The sequence below is a fragment of the Trichosurus vulpecula genome, chromosome X, assembly GCF_011100635.1.
Source record: "Trichosurus vulpecula isolate mTriVul1 chromosome X, mTriVul1.pri, whole genome shotgun sequence".
NCBI lineage: Eukaryota > Metazoa > Chordata > Mammalia > Diprotodontia > Phalangeridae > Trichosurus > Trichosurus vulpecula.
The window spans coordinates 22905499-22925349 of NC_050582.1; the positions used below are offsets into that span (position 1 = coordinate 22905499).

The 19851-nt window shown below is 39.1% G+C and overlaps 1 pseudogene; it reads right to left on the reverse strand.

Annotated features, from left to right (window-relative positions):
* Positions 1-964: 964 nt before the first annotated feature.
* LOC118832944 lies at positions 965-1472 on the reverse strand (annotated as a pseudogene).
* Between the last annotated feature and the right edge of the window lie 18379 nt (positions 1473-19851).

Here is a 19851-nt window from a genome sequence, read left to right on the forward strand (position 1 = left end):
TGAACTCATGGTAAAATGAAAGAGGAAAACAGAATGGATTAGAAACCAGAATCTAATAATATGTTGTTTATAAGAAACATTCTTAAAACAGAAAGATACACAGAGTTAAAATAAGGAGCTGGAGCACAATTTGCTGTGTTTCAGCTGAAGTAAAAAGGCTGAGATAGCAGTCATGATCTCATCAAACAAAATGATAGCAAAAATTAGACCTAATTAAAAGATAAATAGGGAAACTACATTTTGCTAAAACATTGCTAAACAATGAAGTTGTATCAATCTAAACATATATGTACTTTTCTTAAAGGAAAAGTTAGAGTAACAGAGAGAAAGTGACATTAAACTATAATAGTGGACCTCAGTGTGTCCCTTCAGACCTAAGTAAATCTAAAAAAGAAACAAAAAAGAAGTGAAAGACCTGAATAGAACTTTAGAAAAGTTAGAGATGATAGACTCCTGGAATATGTGAAATGAGAATAGAAAGGCATATACCTATTTATTCAAGTAGTTGAAGGGCTTCCATGTGGAGGATAGATTTAACTTGTTCGGTTTGGCCCCAGAGGGACTAACCAGAAGCAATGAGGGGAAGTTGCAAAAAGGCCAAAATATTTTTATGGAGTGCCATAATTATCTCTCCTTGACCTTTTTTCCAGGTTGGTTGTCGTTGATATCAGATATCTTACACTTTCTTCTACTTTTTCAATCTTTTGAATATGTTCTAATATTTCTTCCTGGAAGTCTATTTTTTTGGTAAGATTTGCTGCTTTCTCTTCTTAAATTTCTTATTTTCCTCCTAATTCTTTCCTTAAGAGCTCTTATTTAATTTTTTATTTCTTTTATAATTTCTTTTTGGTATTCATGTATCCCTTATGGTAAATTCACTTCCCCCTCCCCCCTGGGTGAGCAGCTAGCTTTATTGTGTGCCTTATTGGTTTGGCCTTGGGGCTGCCTGCCCAGGCTGCTCCCTCTAGTCATGCTTTAGGCTCAGCCTCTCAAACAGGTACTCCTCCACTGTGGGGGGGGGAGGGTCTACCTGCACATGGCACACGGTAGTCAGGTGGTCGCCCAGGTGCTTCAGCAGCTTCACCTCCTTGCCCAGGTAGTGGCTCTCCAGAAAGTCACAGAGGTGTGGATCCCCTTGGCTCAAGCCCAGGGCGAACAGCTTCAGGAGGGCCTGGTTCAGGTCCTTCTCCTGGTTCAGGGCAGCCTGCATGGCATCCAAGTTGCGGCCCCATTCATCTTGGGAAGGTTTCTGCATAGCCTGGAGGAGGACACGGCCTCGGGCGCCCTCGCGTTTGTCCTTCGCCAGCTCACGGAAAAAATGCTACACCCTAGGCAGGGCGACATCGTCCTGATCGAAACAGAAACCCAGGCACAGGTAGGAGTAGGAAGGCCTGCAGGTACAGGTTGGCGAGGCAGTTGACAGTGGCCTCGGCCTCAGAGAAGTTTTGGCGGATCTGGGAGCTAGAGCTCATGGCACTAACCGGGAAGGGAGGAGGCGGCTGGTCCCGGGGCCGGGGGGTGGGGGGTGGTGGTGCGGAGAGGAAGCTGGTCCCAGGGGCTGGTGGGCAGCAGAAAGGTGAAGTTCAAAAGCGAGGGGAGCTGAGAGACCCCAGATCTGTTTCGTCCAAACACTGTTGAAGCAAGAACCAGAGAGCCCAGCGATGAATGCCGTAAATTCACTTTTTTCTTTGAGTCTACAATTATAGTTGTTATGGAGTTAAATTTACAGTCGTTTTTGATACCAGTTGGTGTTTTTTTTTGACTTACTTATATTTTCAGCTTTGGTTCTTGAACTGTAACTTTAAATCAAGGCCAGGCTCTGTCCCTTGCTGCATTTTTGAGTGGAGTAGTCATCCCTACTTGAAATCACCCTGGGTCCCTTGAGTCCTTGCTCCAATCTTCATTTCCATCTGCCCTTGGAGTTTTGATATTAAGAGTGCTAGATTTTTAGGGCCCTCTCTAATCTCTCAAGACAGAGTGTTAGCGACATCAGAACCCCTGGACTTGCATTTCCGAATTTGAGCTCTTCAGCATCACTCTGGTTGCTACTTGCCCACTGTTACTCCATGGGACTTCCAAGTTTCTCACTCTGGGGCTTTATGACCATCCTGGGGCTTTCTCAGATGAGCCCTGTGCTCTTGCTGCCTCCAGAGACAAGGCCTTGCAGGCTAGATGTATCCCAGTGCTGATGCTGGCTTTGTTGGTGGACCCCCCTTTCCTATTGCTTGTGGAGTTCCATCTGATTTTTTGAGCAGTTTCAGAGTGGAGAAGTCACTTACTATAGTTTCCCATTGGATTTCTTGATTCTTATTTGGTCTGGTGGGAACTGAGTTTTGCTGGAATAAACATGTGGGAACTGGGCGGCCTGCCTCTCATTCACAAGATAAGATTTAACTCTTTCAGTCTCTCATGAAAAAAATTCTCTTAGCCCTTTCTCTCTGTACTTCACAGAGCTTCTCAAAAAGGAGTTCTCTTAGTCCTTTTCTCTGTGCTCAGTTTCTCTCCAACGATGACAGTTAATAGTTTCTATAGAATTCAGTTGAACTACCTCCCTCTCAAGAGACTATTCCCTTTTAAAGACACAGTGATAATATTCATTATCTCTGTGGGAGTAGCTATTGAATCTGGGGTTACACATTAATGGCCCATCTGATTCTTTTGTCCTCCAAATGCTAGACTGTGGTCTTCTCTGTCTAGAGATAGCAACTTTCTTGGACCTTCTGATCTTTATCCATCTCTTCTGGCTTGTAACTTAGTAACAGATGTATTAATTATTCTAATGATTAGTATTACTGGGCATATATGCAACATGGTTTTCTTCTAGGAATTTATAGGCATGTGGAAAGTTTAACCAAGGCCTTGAGAGGATCCTTGGTGCTTTGGATAACCACCAGAGTACCTTATCAGGTCTGTACGTATTTTCCCATTCTCCCCATGCCTTCTCTGCTTTCCTTACTTATTCAGTATTAATTCGAATAGCAACTGGAAGAGGATCTTGGATATCATCTCTTCCATTCTCATAAATTTTCAGAATAGGGAACTGAAACCCAAAGAAAGGGAGCCACTTTCCCAATATCATACAGCTAGTCAGGAAATACTAGGTTCACTATTTTTAGGCAGGATTGAAAATGAACCCCCAAATAATGCCTCAAACTCTTAAGCACATTTCAGTGCCCCTCAATTCTTAAAATTAGTGTGTTCTTCATAATTCTGACATAACTCTCTTTTGCTTTAGTCTAAGGCATTCTATCCCCTCTGGGTCTTGTTAGAAATGGAGCTCTATTGCGCATCTATATGACAGATATTCCTTCATTCCTCCCACCCCCTCTTCATCTATCAGCTGTTACCTCCACTGGGCTTATTAAAAGACTTAAATGCTAGTAGTGAAGCTACCTAATTCTTCCAGTGTAGTATAAACCGGCAATCAGCCCAGGAGTAGTCCCAGACATTTCTAGGGTCATTTTAGAATCAGGCCTTATTTTTTCTGTGAATATGTGTTGTCATTTTGCTGCTTTGAATGAAATTTCTAAATGATGACTAATCTCTTATTTTCTCCAGGCCTGATGCCAGATTCCTTTATATTCTTCCCACAAGTTGAAACTGAATCAGAGTATACATGGAGTTCCCAAATGGTTGTCACGACACTGCTGCCTATTGATTTTACTTTCTTTGAGATGTAAAACCTTAAACCCTTATTTGAGGGGTAGTGATCACTTCAGTGCATTGGGATTTGAGCAGCTTTTTTGACGCTTTGATAAGAAGAATTGATGCTCGTTTGAGGACAGATACATCAGAGGTGGCCAGCTGTCAGAATGAGATCTATGACTTATTTGTTGCAGTTGTAAGACTTCTACTTTCAGAAATTCTAACTTCCTCAAGTGACACTTGTCTCCTTGCTGTATCTTTATATTAGGCTCCACATGGTTTATGGTCAAGAGACTCGAAGAGGGAGATATTATAGTCACCAAAGGGTTAAACTGACTAAGGACTATGGAGAGTGAGGTACAATTGGGCAAGAATTAACTCAGGCCTAAAGACAGAAAATCTGATCTGGTGACTTAAGGGAAGCCATGAGAATTCTCTTTCTGTCCCCTCCTCAAACTTTGCTTGAAGAAAATGTGTAGTTATCTTAGACTTTGAGTGGACAGGAAGAGGTAGGAAAAAGAAGAAAATGATGCCAAAAAATTGCAACTACTGCTAAGAGATAAATGGTAATTGGAATCCAGAGAGAATGGATCTGCCTATAAAATGTACTATAATACCTTTAAGACACATATGCAGTAAGATTGTGTGTGTAGGTTTCCCCTGCATTGTGGTAGGGGGCTCTTAAGGAGGGACAGGGAGGTGGTAGACAGAGGTGTAGGATGTAATGATGCATGTATGCATTCTTGAGAAGGAGTATACAAGAGGTCCTGTGTGGCTACTGGGGGACTGAGTTGGTTTATAATACTCCACCCTTGTTTTTCCCCCCAAGACCAACCCCTCTACTTGTGCCCTTAATCCCATCTACCTCCCATATCCACAAAGAATCATCCCTTTTCTCTGTAATCTTTAAACTGTCATTATTCACTGACATTCCCTGCTTACTTCAAACATGTCCTGATCCCCATCCTTTAAAAAAAACACCTTCATATGACCCTGCCTTTCCCTGAAACTACAATCCTAAAGCTGTCTTTTTTTTTGTAATTCAATTCCTAGAAAAAAACTGTGTGTCTTCTTTGCTTCCGCTTCCTCACTACCCATTCGCTCCTTGATTCTTTGCAATCTGACTTCCAAGCCTACCAAATGACTGAAATTATTCTCTTTAAGGTTACCAACAATCTCTTAATTTCTAAAAAATCTGATGGCTTTTCCTCAGAAAGATGAATTCTTGATGTCAATGCAGCGTTGACCACTCTCTCCTCCTAGATAATAAGAATAATAGTAATAAGCATTTATATAGCACTTTAAGTTTTGTGAAACACTTTACAAATAACTCATTTTATTATCACAACAACCCTCAGACGTGTTATTATTATTTCTTTTTTACAGATGATGAAACTGAGGCATATAACAGTTAAGAAACTTGCTCAGCATTACACAGCTAGTAAGTGTCTGAGGCTGGATTTAAAATCCCTCTTCCCTTGGCTGTCATCAAACTGCTCCTTCAGTTCTCTAGGTCTCCTTCACATGTAACCCCCAGATCTATATACAGCCCTAATCTTTGTCCTGAGTTCCAATCCCATATCACCAATTGCCTGCTGGCCATCACCAGGATGGCCCAAAAGCATTTCAGACTCAGCATTTGAAAAAGTGAATTTATGAGCTTTCTCCCTAAACCTATCCCTCTGTGAAACTTCCTCATTTATGTCAAGGGTACCACTATCCTTCCTGTCACCCATGTTTACAACCTCAGAGTCATCCCTGACTCTTTATTTTCCCTCATCCTCTGTATTCAGTCAATTGTCAAGTCCTGTAGATCCTACACCTATAATATTTTTCCTGTTAGTCTCCTCTCCATTCATATTTCCACCAACCTAGATTAGGCTTTTATCCCATCTTACCTGGACTATATATTTTTAAAAATTATTTAATATTTTATTTTTCCCAATTACACGTTAATATAATTTTCAACATTTTAAAAAAATTTGAGTTCCAATTTTTTTCCCTTCCTCCTCCTCCCTTCTTGAGAAGGCAAGGATTTTGATATGTTATGCATGTGTAGTCATGCAAAGCATATTTCCACATTATTTATATTGTGGAAGAAAACACAAACCAAAAAAAACACCAGCAAGAAAAGTAAAGAAAGTTAAAAAAGTATGCTCTGATCTGCATTCAGACTTTTCAAAGTTCTTTCTCTGGAAGTAGATAACATTTTTCATTATAAATCTTTCAGAATTGTCTTGGATCATCATATTGCTGAGAATAGCTAAGTCATTCACAGATGATCATTGTACAATATTGCTGATACTGTGTACAGTGTTCTCCTGGTTCTGCTCACTTCACTCAGCATCAGTTCATGTAACTCTTTGCAGGTTTTTCTGAAATCTGCCTGTTCGTCATTTCTAATAACACAACGTTATTCCATTACATCCATATACCACAGCTTGTTCAACCATTCCCCAGTTGATGGGCATCCCCTCAATTTCTAATTCTTTGCCACCACAAAAAGAGCTTACTGTAATTATTTTTATACATATAGGTCTTTTTCCTTTTTTTTTAAAAAAATATCTTTGGGATACAAACCTGGTTAGTGGTATTTCTGGGTCAAAGGATATGCAAAGTTTTATAGCCCTTTGGGCATAGATCCAAATTGCTCTCCAGAATGGTTAAATCAGTTCACAACTTCACCAACAGTGTATTAGTATCTCAATTTCCCTACTTCCCCTCTAGCATTTGTCATTTTCTTTTTCTGCCATATTAGCCAATCCAATAGGTGTGAGGTGGTACCTCAGAGTTGGTTTAATTTGTATTTCTCTAATCAATAGTGATTTAGAGTACTTTTTAATATAACTATAGATAGCTTTGATTACTTCATCTGAAAACTGTCTGTTCAAATCCATTGACTATCAATTTGCCTGTCTTGAACTGAGCTCTACTCTCATCCCGGTGCACAAACCTTTTCTGCTGACTTTCTGGGTTGTCTTGGGCTAGAAAATTGTTTCACCTCCTCCTTTTGTGGGTTCTGCTGCCCCTGAATTCATTTCAAAGTATTATTATAAAGTTGTTTTGGAGGGATTTTGGGAGCACCCAGGCAAGTTCTCTATTTTCTCTGCCATCTTGGCTCTGCCCTCATCTGGACTATTCCAATAGCCTCGTAGTCGTTTCTTCTACCTCCACTCTCTTCCTCTTTCCAATCCATCCTCCACAGAACTGCCAAAATAATAAATGAGTCAGTGACAAAAACATTTATTAGGTACTTAGTATGTGTAAAGAACTAGAGGGGGAGACAACACATATGGAAGATTTCAACTTTAAGTCAAATGAAATAGTCCCATAGTCCTTAGAGTGGAGTGGCAAAGCAGATGGTAACACCTGTTTTTAAATGTTATTTCTAATGATAAAGTCTTCAGTTTTGCCGTTGCTAAGGACTTTGGTGGCAAGAACTTTCCTTTCTGGGTCCTCAGTAGCTGTGGCTGCAGTGTCTATAGGAGCAAAGGCCAGGCTTCATCTCCATAAGAGTTGCTTCCCGGGATGATCGCTGACGGCAGTGGTCAAGAAATGGTCACTGCTCTTCTCAAGGCTCTTAGGCTCAGGGTCCTGAGCTGTCTCCACTGGGGTCTGAGGGGAGATGGTGGTCACTAAGGTGGTGACTTTACTGCTACATGCTGCCTCCCATCTCTCCCTCAGGGGATCCTGCTGCTTCAGCTAAACTGCTTTGCCTAATATTAATATATTGACATAAATATAAATAACTATTGTAAATAATCTTCTGAAAGCATAGATCTGACCATATCCTTCCCTTGCTCAAAAATCTTCAGTGACTCCATTTTGTCTAGGGTAAAATAAAACTTCTCAGCTTAGCATCTGAAGCCCTTCCCACTCCAGGGCCATCTTACCTTTCCTGACTTATTCCATACCACTACCATTCTTTCACATGCTCTGTATTCTGCCATAACTTGCTGACTTTCAGTTCCTTGAGCTCAGCATATGTGCTCCCCATTCCTTCTCTTAAGATCCTGGCTCTGGTCAGAGAAAGCCTTTCCTGATCCTTTGAGGTGTTATTTTGTGTTCACTTCTCTTTGTAAATATTGTAAAGCCTTCTCTCTCCCCTTCCTATCCCCTAGCATTCCGTTAAAAGCATCTGGAGGAGAGAGGAATTATTTTTTGTTTTGTCTTTATATTCCCAGGGCCTTGCACAGTACCTTGAGTATGGTAGGTGTTTAGTAGATTGCAGTAGGTCATGCAGTAGATAGGACTGGGACCTGGGATCAGGAAGATTCATTCATCTTCTTAAGTTCAAATCTGGCCTCAGATACTTACTAGCCTTGTAACCCTGGGCAAGTCACTTTACCCTGCTTGTCTCAGTTTCCTCATCTGTAAAATGAGCTGGAAAAGGAAATGGCAAACCACTCCAGCAGATTTGCCAAGAAAACCACAGATGGGGTCACCAAGAGTAAGACATGACTAAAAATGACAGAATAACAAAAGGAGGTGTAGTGGAGAGAGTTGGGTTTGGATTTGTGAACACCAGAGTTAAAATATGGCCTCAGATCCTAGCTTTTTGACCCTAGGCAATTTATTTAGCCTCTCTGTGCCTCAGTTTCTGCATCTATAAAATGGAGCTAATATTAACACCCACCCCACAGGGTTATGGTGGGCCTCCAATGAGAATGTGTGTAGAGTTGTCTGCATCCTTTAAAGGCTAGTGATGATGACATTGAGGATGACAACAATGATGAAATGCTTGCTGAATTGAAATGTCAGGTTTAGGGGCTGGTGAGCCTGAGTAGAGCGGAGGCTATACCTAGGCAGAACAATGAGATCCCAGGTTGTAGAAAGGAATTGGGCCCAGATTGTGGAGGGACTTCAAGGCCCCGATAAGTAGGTCGGACTTCAGGGTCACAAGATGAAAACCCTGAGGCAGAATGTGACATCATAAGGTTTCAGCGTTAGAAAGGACCAGAGAGAGGCTGCTGGCAATCTGATTTGCAGCCAATGGCCATTGTTACTTTAAAATGATGTCAGGAAGCACCAGGAACTAATCTTTGTAAATTGCTCCATATTATTTGAATAAAGCTTCTTTTTCCTGCCCCTCAAAAGTAACAATGCTTTTTAAGGTCATTGTGAAGTGTCCTGTAGTTAGATGTGTCTCCCTTCACATATTTAGGGATTGAACTTAGAAAATTAGGCATTGTCACTTGGGGAGAATCAGCATCAAACCTCTGATTGTAGAGAGAGTAACTTAATCCTGCATTTATCCTGCTAACCTTCTTGGCTTTGAATTCATCTCCAAACAGAAATTGAATGCTGAATTGGTGTCTAAATTTGTCACTTTTAGCTGGGTTTCCATCCTCCTCTTCCTGTCCCCCACTGAAATGTGTAGATAATGTTTTCTTTTTTTTGTGCAGTTTTTTCAATTTATTTCAGTTGTCTGTTGTTACAACTCAAAAAATACAAAGAAAAACAAGAACCAAATGAAAATCCAAGCAGACTGTCATTGCCTTAAGATTTCCATGTTTTCATTGTAAACTCAGTAATGATTTAAATGCCAAAAAAACAAATGACAAAAAAATCTGGTCAAAGTTAAATAGAATCTCTCTCTTATGTTAAAAGAGCTTAGAATAACTTTGCCTTTGCCACAAAATGATCTGTTGCCAGATTTAAGGGAAACATGTGGAAATACCAGATATGAAACCATAACAAGAAAGCCTGAAGTATGAATTTAGAACTGCAGAAAACAGCATTGTCAACCATACTGGACTCAGAAAGAGTAGAAATCTGAATTCAGATCTTGCCTTTATACCTCACTTCTCTGCTACGGCGAAGTCACTTAATCTCTGAACTTCAATTTTATCATTTGTAAAAGATGGATACTAATGCCTGTGGCATCATATTCACAAAATTCTTGGGAAGATTAAATGACTCAAAGTGAAGCACAATGTAGACCTTAAAGCACCATAACAAGGTCAGCTATTATTAAGGTGTCAAGATGTTTTTCTCCACTACTCCACCAAAGCTGGTTGGCATGGACTTCTTTTTTTTAATATTTTTTTATTTTTAGTTTACCACACACGGTTCTACATAATTTTGAGTTCCAGATTTTCTCCCCTCCCTCTCCCCTTCCTCCTCAAGATGGCATGGAATCTCATTTAACTACCATGTATAACTTCGCATTGAATTAATTTATACACTAGTCAAGTTGTGGAGAAGAATTATGACCAATGGAATGAGTCATGAGAAAGAAGAAACAGAACCACAAAAAAATAAAACAAAACCAAAACCAAAAACAAAAGAGAAGAAAAAAAGGGGGGAAAAAGGCGAGCATGAAATGTGCCTCAATCTGCATTCAAACTTCATAGTTCTTTCTCTGGATGTAGATAGCATTCTCCATCGTGAGTCCTTTGGAGTTGTCTTTGTACCTTGTGTTGCTGAGAAGAGCGAAGTCTGTCAGGGTTGGTCCTCACGGAATCCATATATCTGTGGTTGTGTATAATGTTCTCCTGGCTCTGCTCCGCTCACTCAGCATCATGTCGTGTAGGTTTTTCCAAGTTGTTATGAAGTCCGTATCATCCCCATTTCTTATGGCACAATAGTATTCCATTACCTCCATATACCATAGCCTGTTCAGCCATTCCCCAATTGATGGGCATCCCTTTGATTTCCAATTCTTGGCTACCACAAAAAGAGCCACTATAAATATTTTTGTACATATGGGTCCTTTTCCCGCTTGCATGATTTCTTTGGGATACAACCCTAGAAGTGGTATTGCTGGGTCAAAGGGTATGAACATTTTTATGGCCCTTTGGGCGGAGTTCCAAATTACTCTCCCAAATGGCTGGATCATCTCACAACTCCACCAGCAATGTAACAATGTTCCAATTTTTCCACATCCTCTCCAGCATTTATCATCCTCCTGCTTTGTTATTTTAGCCAATCTTACAGGACAGATGTGGTATCTAAGAGTTGTTTTGATTTGCATTTCTCCAATCAGTAGTGATCCAGAGCATTTTTTCATATGCCTATAGATAGCTTTAATTTCTTCCTCTGAAAACTGCCTGTTCATATCCTTTGACCATTTCTCAATTGGGGAATGGCTTGTATTCCTATATATTTGGCTCAGTTCCCTGTATATTTTAGAAATGAGGCCTTTATCAGAGATACTAGTTGCAAAGATTTTCTCCCAATTTTCTGCTTCCCTCCTAATTTTTGTTGCATTGGCTTTTTTTTGTACAAAAACATTTCAGTTTAACATAATCAAAATTATCCATTTTGAATTCTGTAATGCTCTCTATCTCTTGTTGGGTCATGAATTCTTTTCTTTTCCATAAATCTGATAAGTAAACTATTCCTTGCTCTCCCAAATTACTTATAGTATCAGCTTTTACTCCTAGATCATGAACCCATTTTGACTTTATTCTAGTATATGGTGTAAGATATTGGTCTGTGCCCAGTTTCTGCCCTACCATTTTCCAATTTTCCCAGCAGTTTTTGTGAAATAGTAAATTCTTAGCCCAGAAGCTGGCCTCTTTGGGTTTATGAAAGAGTAGATTGCTATAGTTGTTGACTTCTCCATCTTGTGTACCTATCCTATTCCACTGATCCACACCCCTGTTTCTTAGCCAGTACCAGGTAGTTTTGATGACTGCTGCTCTGTAGTACAGTTTAATATCTGGTATGGCTAGGCCACCTTCTCTAGCATTTCTTTTCATTGATACCCTAGATATTCTAGACCTCTTGTTTTTCCAGATGAATTTTGTTATTATTTTGTCCAGCTCAGTAAAATAATTTTTTGGTAGTTCAATTGGTATGGCACTGAATAGATAGATTAATTTAGGTAAAATTGTCATTTTTATTATATTAGCTTGGCCTAACCATGAGCAACTGATATTTTTCCATTTATCTAGATCTGCCTTTATTTGCATGAAAAGTGTGTCATAGTTATGTTCATATAGGCCCTGGGTTTGTCTTGGCAAATAGACTCCCAAATATTTTATAGTGCCTACAGTAACTTTGAATGGAATTTCTCTTTCTATCTCTTGCTGTTGGGCTTTGTCAGTAATGTATAGGAATGCTGAGGATTTATGTGGGTTTATTTTATATCCTGCAACTTTGCTAAAGTTGTTTATTATTTCAAGTAGTTTTTTTACTTGATTCACTAGGATTCTCTAAATAAATCATCATATCATCTGCAAAAGTGATAATTTAGTTTCTTCTTTTCCTATTCTAATTCCTTCAATTTCTTTTTCTTCTCTTATTGCTACAGCTAATGTTTCTAGTACCAAATTGAATAATAGGGGTAATAATGGACATCCTTATTTCACCCCTGATCTTATTGGGAATGCATCTAGCTTATCCCCATGCCAAATAATGCTTGTTGATGGTTTTAGGTAGATGCTATTTATAATTTTAAGGAAGGTTCCACTTATTCCTATGCTTTCTAGTGTTTTTAATAGGAATGGGTGTTGTACTTTGTCAAAGGCTTTTTCTGCGTCTATTGAGATGATCATATGGTTTCTGCTAGTTTTGTTGTTGATATGTTCAATTATGCTAATAGTTTTCCTAATATTGAACCAGCCTTGCATTCCTGGAATAAATCCTACCTGGTCATAGTGTATTATTCTTGCGATGAGTTGCTGAAATCTTTTTGCTAATATTTTATTTAAAATTTTTGCATCAATATTCATTAGAGAAATTGGTCTATAATTTTGTTTCTCTGTTTTGACTCTACCTGGTTTGGGTATTAGTACCATATTTGTGTCATAAAAAGAATTTGGTAGGACTCCTTCTTCACCTATTTTCCCAAATAGTCTACAAAGTATTGGAATTAGTTGTTCTTTAAATGTTTGATAGAATTCACATGTAAAACCATCTGGCCCTGGAGATTTTTTCCTAGGGAATTCATTGATGGCATGCTCAATTTCTTTTTCTGAGATGGGGTTATTTAGAAATTTTACTTCCTTTTCTGTTAACCTGGGCAGTTTATGTTTTTGTAGATATTCATCCATATGTCTAAGGTTGTCAAATTTATGGGCATACAGTTGGGCAAAATAATTCCTAATTGTTGTTTTGATTTCCTCTTCATTAGAGGTGAACTCACCCTTTTCATTTTTGATACTGGTAATTTGATTTTCTTCCTTCTTTTTTTTAATCAAATTGGCCGGAGGTTTATCAATTTTATTTGTTTTTTCATAAAACCAGCTCTTTGTTTTATTTATTAATTCAATAGTTTTCTTGGTTTCAGTTTTATTAATCTCTCCTTTGATTTTCAGTATTTCTAATTTGGTATTTAATTGGGGGTTTTCAATTTGCTCTTTTTATAGCTTTTTCAGCTGTATGCCCAGATCATTGATCTCCTTTTCCCCTATTTTATTCATGTAAGCATTTAGGGATATAAAACTTCCCCTAAGAACTGCTTTTGCTGCATCCCATAAGTTTTGGTATCTTGTTTCATTATTGTCATTCTCTTGAATGAAGTTATTAATTGTTTCTCTGATTTGTTCTTTGGCCCACTCATTCTTTAGAATTAGATTATTTAGTTTCCAATTAGTTTTTAGCTTATTTTTCCATGGTTCTTTATTAAAAATGATTCTTATTGCATCATGATCTGAAAAGGATGCTTCGACTACTTCTGCCTTTCTGCACTGGATTGTGAGGTTTTTATGCCTTAGTACATGGTCAATTTTTGAGTATGTGCCATGTACCGCTGAGAAGAAAGTATATTCCTTTTTATCCCCATTCAGTTTTCTCCAGAGGTCTATCATATGTGCCTTTTCTAAAACTCTGTTTACCTCCTTTACTTTTTTCTTATTTATTTTGAGGTTAGATTTATCAAGTTCAGAAAGGGGGAGGTTGAGGTCTCCCAATATTATAGTTTTGCTGTCTATTTCTTCCTGTAACTCCCTTAACCTCTCCTCTAAGAATTTGTATGCCTTACCACTTGGTGCATATATGTTAAGCAATGATATTGCCTCATTGTATATGGTGCTTTTTAGCAGGATATAATGTCCTTCCTTATCTCTTTTAATTAAATCTATCTTTACTTTTGCTTTGTCTGAGATTAGGATTGCTACACCTGCTTTTTTTGCTTTAGCTGAGGCATAATATATTTTACTCCAGCCTTTTACCTTTACCCTATGTGTATCCCCCTGTTTCAAATGTGTTTCTTGTAAACAGCATATTGTAGGATTATGGTTTGTAATCCATTCTGATATCTGCTTCTGTTTTATGAGAGTGTTTATCCCCTTTACGTTCAGAGTTATGATTTCTATCTGTGTCTTTTTCTCCATCCTAGTTCCCCCTGTTTATGCTTTTATTTCTCCCTTTCCCCTTCTCCTCCTCAACAAAATTTTGCTTTTGACCGCCGCCTCCCTCAGTTTACCCTCCCTCTTTATTCCCCTCCCTTATCTTACCGTTTCCCACTTGCTACTTCTCCCCTCCCTTCTGACCACCCCCTCCCTTTTCCCCCCCTTCCCTTCCTACTTCCCGTAGGACAAGTTAGATTTCTAAACTTATCGGGGTATGTTATTCCCTTCTTGAACTAGATCAGATGACAGTAAAGCTCAAATACTGCTCTTCTCCCTCCCTTCTTTCCCTCTACTATAATATATTTTTGTGCCACTTCATTTGGTGTAATTTACCCTTTTTACTACCTCCTTACCTCTTCTCTCATAGCCCTCCCTTTATATCTCTTACTTATATTTTTTATCTTTATATCAGTTAATTTATACAGGCATTCACAACCTATGTATATCCCTTTCAATTGTCATAATAGCTGTACCATTCTCAAGACTGACATATATATGTATATATATAAAACACACATAAGATGATATAATCCCACATAAAGATGCAAACAACCTGCCGTTATTGGTTAATAAGGTTTGTGGGGTTTTTCCCCCTGGTTACCTTTTTATGTCTCTCTTGAGTTTTGTATTTGGAGATCAAATTTTCCATTGAGTTCTGGCCTTTTCATCAGGAAGGTCTGGAATTCCCTTATTTCATTGAATGTCCATCGCCTTGCCTGAAAAATTATGCTTAGTTTTGCTGGGTAGTTGATCCTTGGTTGTAGTCCCAGCTCCTTTGTCCTTTGGAATATCATATTCCAATTTCTCCTGTCTTTTAATGTGGAAGCTGAGAGATCCTGCGTGATCCTGACTGTAGTTCCACGATATGTGAATTTCTTTGTTTTGGCTGCTTGCAGTATTTTCTCCTTGAGTTTATAGTTCTGAAATTTGGCTATAATATTTCTTGGTGTTTTCAGTTTGGGATCTCTTTCAGGGGGTGTTTGGTGAATTCTTTCAATGACTATTTTGCCCTCAGGTTCTAGGACCTCTGGGCAGTTGTCTTTGATAATTTCTTCGAAGATACTGTCAAGGCTCCTTTTTTCATCGTGGATTTCCGGGAGACCAATAACTCTTAAATTGTCTCTCCTGGATCTGTTTTCCAGGTCAGTTGTTTTCCCAATCAGGTATTTCACATTTTTTTCTATTTTTTCATTCTTAACGTTTTGCTTTACTACTTCTTGGTGCCTCATAGATTCTTTAGCTTCCACTTGCTCAAGTCTAATTTTTAATGAGTTAGTGTTTTCATTTTGCTTTTGAGTCTCTTTTTCCAATTGGTTGATTTTACCTCTCAAGGTGTCATTTTCTCTCTTTAGATTCTGTATCTCCGTAGCCATTTCACCAATCTTATTCTTTAGGGACTTGATTTCGTCTTCTTTTAGCTCCCTAATTTGGTTTTTAAAATCCTCTTTTAGCTCTTCCAGCAATGCTTTTTGGGCTGGAGACCAGTTCACATTACCTTTTGAGGTATCAGACATGTCTATAGTGTCATTACTGTCCTTTTCCATATTGGTATTTTGATCCTGCCTGTCTCCATAAAAAGACTCTATTGTGCTCGGTTTTTTTGTGTTCTTCTTCATGTTTGTTGTTTTGCCTTTTCCTGGCTTTACAACAAATTTCTGCCTATGGGGCTCAGGGCTCTCTGTCCCAGCTTTCTTATTCTGGGGATTGTGAGTCTAGAATTATAGCCTTCAGTTTCCTGAGGTGTGGGGGAGGGGTCTGGCTCCCTGGCATCTCACTCCCTATGGGTGCTCTCCAGCACTTGCTTTTCAGCAATGGTCTCAGAGGTCTTTTGTTTGAGCTGATCTCTGGCACTTCCCCTGGGGGAGCAAGATTACGTCTGGGCTCCTGGTGTTGACCCCTGCCAACTCTGCCCCTCTGGGACTAATGAACTTCTACTATTTGTCAACTGAAGCCCCACTTCTTTCTCCTCTGTTCCAGCTTTCTTTTTTTTCCTGAGGAATTCTCTGGGTGAGGGGGGCAGGGATTAGAGCCGTTTACCTGGCCATTATGTCTCCCGGAAGTTCAAGAAGCCGAGTTTCTGGGCTGTAAGCGTCAGGAATTGGTTTTTCCCAGCCAATGGTGTTGCGCTGCCTCTCGTCGCTTCCAGAGACTGCCGTCCTGTGTTGGGAGGCCCGGGGATCTCCGCCGGTTTCGGGCGCCCAGCTTTCTCCCAGCCTGTCTCCCACGTGGATTTTCCGGCCAGCCACTTCCGCTTTGGTCTGGAGCAGCTCCGCATGCGAGCACTCTCCAAGCCTACAGATTCGTGTCTTCAGCCTTTCAGACTCTCCCAGCTCGGAAATTTGCCCCACTCAGACTGCTCGCGGTTTCTGACTCCCTCAAATCTGTTCAAATTCACTTTTTTATGGGAATCTGACAGACCTTGTGAGAGAGCTCCGGTAAGACGCTGCCTTCATGCGGCCATCTTGGCTCCGTAGATAATGTTTTCAAATAAACACTGAACACATTTTAGAAATGGAGTCAATTCTCAGAATGAGAATATTGCAATTATATTCACGGTACTCTTTCATAAAGCCTTTGGAAATGATTAAGAAAAGACTCCATACTTTTATACTCTGTATTCTCAGGGTTTCCAATTGTGACCTCAGGACTTTGGACACAGAATGGGAGGCCACTCTATACCCATGTGGGAGAGGGTAAGCCAGTACAAAACTGGAAAGTTGGTAAAGCTTATCTCCAGAATCCCACTTGTTCTTTTTTCTAGCTTTCCTCCCCAACCCCCAAATCCCCTAGGTATGGGGTGACCTCATGCCTTATGCCCTGGCCTGCTTGCCCTGTCCTAAACTCTAAACAAGAGTTGGCAACCTGTGCTATAGATGGCATGTAGGCTGATTACTTGTCCCATATTTCCCTCTATCCCTTGTCTATAATGGCTTTTAGTGGTCTTTTAAAATCAAAATGTCCGGTGTCCCATTCCCACAAGGTCATACATTCTGAAAAGTGACACCTCAAGAAAATGTACTAATAGCAGAATATTCAGAAACAGGGAAGGGTAGGAGAAAAATGGTGGAAAACATTTAGGTGAAAAACAATGGAGGAAAAAGCAAAAGTAGCGTTGTTGTTATGGTATATTCTACACCAGAGGCGTCAAATACATAGCATGCAGTTCTTCACAGTTAGGCCCAAATGTAACTGGATAATATTTAGCAAAATAAATTTTAAAAATATGGTAAAACATAGATAATGTTAATATGTGTAATTCAAAGTCAGTATGTGACTTGCAGGGATCTTCATGGACAGGTTGGTGGCCCCAGTTTCTGTCTTGAGTTTGATACTACTCATTTATACCATCAGGACAGAAAGAGAATGTAAACATTTTGGGGGAAAGACTATGTCATTGTAATTTTTGTATCTCTATCATCTAACACAAGGCCTGGCATATAGTAGGCACCCAATACATGCTTGTTGAATTGAATCAAAACAGAAAATAAATTTGTTCAGGAAACAGACATAGAGGCATAAAGATAGTCATGGGGGACTTAGATTATATGGACAATGGCTCTCTGCCAAAAGTAAAGCAGCTCACAATTTCTTGGCTTGCCTTACTGATAGATTTTTCCTCCAAAAGTTGAAGAAACTAATGAGAGGAATGTTATTTTATTTTAAAGGCTATGGAGTGGTGTAGTGGATCGAGTGTTAGACCTGGAGTCAAGAAGATCAGAGTTCAAATACTATCTCAGATACATGGTACTCAGCACAGTGCCTGGCAAATTGTTAGCTGAGTCACCCTAGGCAAGTCACTAAACCTCTCTAAACCTCAGTTTCCTCATCTGTAAAATAGGGATGATAATAGTACCTAATTCACAGAATTATTGTATCAAATGAGATAACATGAGTAAAGCCCTTTGCAAATCTTAAAAATAGCATATCAATTCTACTTCTGATTATGATTATTATTGTTATATCATTATTCTAGATCTGATTCTCACCAACAAAAAGGAACTGTTTGCTGAATTAGCAATGAGGAAGCCTAGGACTGGGATGGGGAAGTGACTATAAATTTTAGAATGCCAGTCAGTTCTCAAACCTCTATTACATTCAAATTTGTGGTAGAGAAGAAAACTGACATAGTTTGTACCTACAGTATATATATATATATACACACATATACACTCTAGAGAACAAATTCCAAATGTCTCAAAGAAAAAATGGGTAGGATCCCATGGTCATTCTATAAGGTAAGTAAATCTAAGAAAGATCAGAAGCTCTTAGAGCTTAAGACAGCAAGACAAGCAATTTTGATGAAGAGGAAAAAGGAAAGAGATTGATGTGGATTCACAAGGAATTCAATAACCAGTTTAGATTTATCTTAAAAAAACTTTTAGAGATTCCATTTGTTTTAAAATCACAATCATTTCCAAATATATCTTTCCCTTTTCCCTATCCTCCCACTCCCAGTCTTCCCTTGGAAGAAAGGGGGAGAACAGTTGAGCAAAACTAACCATTGTCTATAACACTGTCTGTATCTGACATCATATTCAACCTTTCACATTCACACTCCCCTACTTCTTCTATGAAAGGAAAGAGATGTATTTCCTTATCTCTTTTCTGATGCCAAAATCAGTCATTAAATAACTTACTTCAGTTTTGTTTTATTTTTCTTTTCATTTATGTTGTTATCATCATTGTGTTTATTGCTTCGCTGGCTGTGCTTTCTTCAGTTTGCATCAGTTTATACAAGTTTTCCCATGATTTTCTGAATTCCTAATGGCCATTACATTAACATACCACAATTTGTTTATATATTCCCCAATTGATGGGCAACTACTTTGTTTCCAGTTCTTTACTATCCCACAGAAAAAAGGTGTTGCTATGAATATTTTGGTATATATGAGACCTTTCAATCTTCGGCTACCTTGTGGCATATGCCATGCCCGTATAATCTTTAGACCAATAAGTATGGACATTTTAGTCACATTCTTAGCATAATGCCGAATTTCTTTCCAGAACTTCACAGCTGCACCAACTGTGTGTCTTTACACACTGTGTCTGTCTTTACACAGTCACTCTGATGCTGACCATTCCTGTATTTTATCTTTCCCAGTTTGCTGGATATGGGGGTAACGCCTCAGAGTTATTTTGGTTTGCATTTCTTTCGTTATTAGTGATTTGGAATAATCTTCCATATGGTTGTTAGTAATTCTTTTTGAGAACTATTTGTTCATATCCTTTCACCACTTATCTTTTGGGGGACTGGCTCTAGAGCTTGTATTTTTATGTTAATTCCCAATATGTTCTAGATAAAAAGACATGTCCTTGAGCCAATGTTTTCATCATTTTAATTGGTCCAAAAGAAATTACTAGCTTTAGGCACCAACCTTTCCAAACTCAGTGGGTTATTATGAGGTGCTCAAGTTGTCTTGACCAAAGGAATGATATCTTCAACCATATTTCAGTGCCTATTTGACTTTTTTAGTTAGGTTTTGGGTTACTGTATGTCATTGTGGATTGTACATGTGCCTAGATTTCCTACTACTGAGCTTGAAGTACGTATTTTATTCAATGTTCCACTGTAAATAAAGAACAATGAATAGTAATACAAAAGACATGTACAAATTGTAAGGGCAGTTAATGAAGGAGGAATAGAAAGGTGCAGCACAGCCCTGTGAGAAGAGGGTCGGGAACATTAATGACTTCATGAGATGAAGCTGGAAGGGAAACCTAGGGACAGCAAAAAGGAAAAAAGGAGTAGCAAGGAGGGATCTGCTAACACTTGTCTGCTTGGGTAGGAATGTCAGAATGTGTAATTGAGAGGAGACAGAATTGTTGAGCTCTTCCTTTGCCTCTGGGCCTTTGCACTAGCTATCCCTTGTGCTCCTTCTCCTCACTTCCACCTCTTAGCTCCTCT